A 4,948-nucleotide genomic window follows, 5' to 3' on the forward strand; every position below is an offset into this window, starting at 1 on the left:
TAAAGGACAACAGCCCGATGAGCACGGCAGTAAACACTGGATTCAAAAGCTCTCGGCAAAATCAGAAAAAGCTGCCCCCCAAAGACGATAGGGACGAGCTATCCAACCTCAACAAAATTTTGGACAAAATATGTCAAATCCACAGCACTCCGGGGAGACCTGCAAACCACACCCACAGAGATTGTTGGGTCTTTAAGCAGTCCGGCAAGCTCAACGCCGAACACAAGGGGCTCAACACACCAAGCGAAGATGAAGATGCACCCCACGAGCAGATCACTGGAGAACAAAAGAAGTTCCCACAAGAAGTCAAGACAGTAAATCTACTTCATGTGACGAAAGGGAGGAATAGAACGGCACCTACAACGACACGCGCCGTACAGCCAGCCCCGGAGGAGCAACCCCACTGGTTGTTACAACCAATCACTTTCGATCATCAGGATTACTCTAGAGGAGACCAGAACGCAGGCTGGACTGCCTTGGTCTTAAATCCAATGATTAACGGACTCTAATTTACAAACGTCCTTATGGACGGCGGCAGCGACTTGAACCTGTTGTATCAGGACACAGTCCGCAAACTCGGGGTACACCCAGTCGCAATCCACCTCGGCAACACTTCCTTTCAAGGAGTAACGCCAGGTTCGGATACCCCAAGTATGGGTTCCCTTACGTTAGAAGTCACGTTCGGATCACCCGACAACTTCCGAAGCGAAAATCTAACATTCCACATCGCCCCATTCGTAAGTCGCTATCAAGCGCTACGGGGACGTGAAGCTTTCGCCCGCTTTAACGCAATACCGCACTACGCATCCCTTACACTTAAAATGCCAGGTCCAAAGGGCATCATCTCATTACAAGGGAACATAAATTGACCCCCAAAGTACGGACAGGGGTGCGGTTGCCTACGCAGCCGCCCACAAATCCAGCCCTACTATCCCGGACACGCCTCGACGAGTCCGGCGTCAACATGCTTAAATTACTGCATACCCTAATGCAAGGGGATCCGTGTGCTCACGCCTGGAGACAATACGGCCCAACTCTTGCTCCACCTATATTTTGTTTATTCCGATATAGATTTCTCGCACGCTTATTTTTTACTAAGTTCCTCTCTTTCGCAGACGAGCATCGTGCTACGCCCGTCCTGGATACGGCACGACGGAGACACAGGCGCAGACGTGCAGCAGGGACCCGTTCCAAGGATTCTCTTCAGATTAAGACCTTGCGTAAACCTTTTTTACTGTCTCTTGTTGATAACATCCCCCGGTTTTCTTTATAGCCGAGGAGGAGGCTGGCGTCTTGGCATGTGGCCATGTCAGATTTTTTTGCACGTACCTGGACACTAGGGGCTTTTTTACCAAGGGCTCTATTTCGGCCCGTCTTCATAAAGACCGAACACCTTAGGGAGTGTTCGGCGTCGTGAGTTTGGCCCTATATGCATCAGCTCCGAATCATGTCTTTGGTCAAATGTTGGGTTTGCCCAGCTCCTGTGTTTTGCTGCCTTACGTTCCGTTATATCGGTTAACGCAACACCAGGAGAACTACTGCGATTGTGCACCGGTTCGGCCGGGTGAGCGCCTCAGTAGAGAAAGCCGAAAACTGACTGTCATGATATAGCGAGAGACTGGTCTACCACTCGATGACTTTCGGAATCTTTAGGATTCCCCCACATTAATGAAGGGCCGCTTCCCAGTTAGGCACACTCGCGCCTCGAATTCGGGCGAGCGCGGTGCCCCTAGGGGCTATTCAGTAGTCCCACTGTCAAACTCCTATGGCTAAGTGAAAGTGATAAAGCATTATAGTCCGGTTGCCTGGTTCGCCGTGCTACCACCTCCTTTATAGGACCAAGACGTTGGATTAAGTGTGAACAGACGCCTTTTTGCGAACACCCCCGCATTCTATGCGTGGGGGCTAAAGCCAACGACTGCCATCTTTCAGTTTACATACAAATATATACATTAACAGCCGCACAGGAGGTATCATGATTCTTGCAAGCACAAGTATAAAAAAGCTTTTTTCATAAAAACACAATTCGTCTTACAAATAGTATAAGCTATTCGAACACAGCATCCTTCGAGCACTGTGACTCTATTATACGAGCGCCAGGAAGAACTTCCTCAAAATAATGCTTGGCAGGTACTCGGCTTTCGTCCGAATCTTGGGACGCAACAATATTGGCCTTCATATCTGCCCAGTATGTCTTGACACGGGCAAGAGACATCTGTGCGCCCTCTATGCACGCCGACCTCTTCATTGCATCAGCATGCGACACCAAACCAAGAAATTGCTGCACCAAGCCAAAATAGCTCTTCGGCTCCGGCTTCTCCGGCCACAGACGACTCACAACAAATTTCATGGCGAGTCCGGATAATCTGTTCAGCTCCGCCCAGGCGGCTAAACGGTCGGAGACTGACAGTGGGCGCTCCGGATTGTGGTACTGCGACCAAAAAAGCTCTTCCAATTCATGGTCACCTCGGCTGCGGAAGTGTTCGGTCGCGTCCGCCGCACTTGCGGCCAAATCCAGATAAGCGTTGTCCGAACTCCACTGCCGGTCTAATGGAGCATACTTAGGGTCTCTGAACTTCATACGCAGCATATAAGGCTTTCCAGCCGTGATATCTCCGGCCTGACGCAGCTCCTCCTCCATCGCTCTCATGGCAGAGCGAGTATCCTTGGCTTCGGCCGTGATCTTTTCAAGATCTTTCTGAGCCACCCTATCTTCTTGCTCAAGCAATCTACAGCGGTCGGTAGCATCCCGCAATTCTATGGCCATCTTGGCCATTTCCTTCTTGCTCTGGCAGTGAGCAGCCTGTTCGGCTTTTAGCTCTTCAGCCGCTCTAACGACAGCCGCATCACTTTTCCTTGCTTGCTCCTTGGCTCGGGCAAGTTCCGCCCGAAGGTTCTCCACAGCAGCAGCACCATCTACATCAAGTATATATAAGGCCCGAGCATTAAGCTCCTATTACTGGGTGTCTTTTGAACATACCTTGAGCCTCGTCTACCCGCTTATTTACAAGCGCGATATCGGCATCGGCCACGTCAAGTTGCCGCTTTAATTCGGCAGATTCACCAGTCCGGCTAGCCACCGAGCGCCTCGCCACCTTCATGGAATAAGCGACATATTATACCGGGGATTATGATCCTCTATGCGCCGTCATTCATGACGACACATAGAGTCTCAGGGGCTACCATTCATACAGGGCACATTTAATATGCGACTCTACCAAAAGGTACACCTTTTTACATACCTCAAAGCCTGTTAGTAAACTCCTGGCAGCTTCGTACAACCCGCTTTCTACGGATGAAATCCTTCCAATCACCATATCCATCAACATACGGTGTTCTTCTGAGATGGACGCCCTACCAAGAAGATCCTTCAGCACCTCCGCCGGCACGCAAGAGGGTGCCGGACTAGTCTGGCGACCTTTCCCAGGGTCCGGACTTGAAAAAGCCCTCCGGGACGATACCTCAGGGTCGCCAGCCTCGTAGGACGGGGGAGCAAGGGGAGGCGTTTCGCTCTCTATCATCTCTGGACGAAGATCCCCTGAAGATGAGCTCTGCTGAGAAGGGTTGAGATCCGAACTGCAAAATAATGCTTCGGTTATTTTCCTCATGAATAAACATGAATGTGATTCATTATAAAACCCCTCCCCTCACTTACGCCTCGGGGGAGAGCGGGTCCCCTTTAGGGGGCGATTTGGCTGAAGCGTCCACCGGTGCCGAACCCTCTGACGAAGATTTCTTTCCCTGTTTTGAGGTTATCACCTCCGAGTCTTCAGAGGCAGTCCTTTTCTTTCCCTGGTCGGGAGAATTTTCGATTCTTCCCTTCCTGACGGCCTCCTTCGTGGAGGCGGTAGCTCCTCGGTCCCCCCTTTTTCATCCACCAACGGTGCAGCCTCCAGCATCCTGGTCAACGTAGGATTCGGCATGGTCTCAGGCAAGGGGGCTGGACACCTGATAAGCTTAGCCTTTTCTATCCACTCCTGTTCAAAGGGCAACTCTGCTAAAGGGTAGATTTGATAAAAATATGGATGGTATGTGCAAATATGGAGCTACTTACTTTAGCATCTGGGCGGTTGCAGCTCAGACCATCGTCCTCTGACAGATCCGGACACCTTGCTTGTGATCCGAAGAACAATTTGTACATCTCCATGGGCGTCATTCCCATGAAGTGTTGTAGGACCCGTGGTCCCTCAGGATTGAATTCCCACAGGCGGAGAGGTCGATGTTTGTAGGGCAGTGTGCGGCGAATCACCATGACTTGTGCCACCACGGTCAGATTGATATCTCTTTCTAGGAGATCTCGAATACGGCCCTGCCGCAAGGGCACGTGTTTCGACGGCCCCCAGATAAGTCCTTCATTAACCCATGATGCCAGCCGTGGTGGGGGACCCGAGCGAAAAGTAGGCGGTGCCACCCATGTGGTGCCCCTAGGGGCTGTGATGTAAAACCAGTCCCGTTGCCATAAGCCGAGCTCCTCTTGAAAAGATCCTTCGGGCCATGGAGCGTCGGCCATGTTGCTTACTATAGCTCCTCTGCACTCAGCGTGCTGCCCCTCGATCATCTTCGGTTCCACCTTGAAGGTTTTTAGCCACAATCCGAAGTGAGGAGTGATATGGAGGAAGGCCTCACACACGACAATGAATGATGAGATTTGGAGGATGGACTCCGGAGCTAAGTCGTGGAACTCCATCCCATAATAAAACATGAGCCCCCTCACGAAGGGATCAATCGGGAAGCTTAGCCCCCGAAGGATGTGAGATGCGAACACCACGCTCTCACCGGGTTGGGGAGTGGGAATGGCCTGCCCTTGAGCAGGTAGCCTATGCGAGATTTCGCCGCTTAGATACCTGGCATCTCTCAGCTTTCGCACATCTTCTTCCGTAACGGAGGAAGGCATCCACTGGCCTTCAAGGTCAGAACCGGACATCGTCGAAGGTCTGAAGCGCCTAAA

The sequence above is a fragment of the Triticum dicoccoides genome, chromosome 4B (assembly GCF_002162155.2).
Source record: "Triticum dicoccoides isolate Atlit2015 ecotype Zavitan chromosome 4B, WEW_v2.0, whole genome shotgun sequence".
Classification (NCBI taxonomy): Eukaryota; Viridiplantae; Streptophyta; class Magnoliopsida; order Poales; family Poaceae; genus Triticum; species Triticum dicoccoides.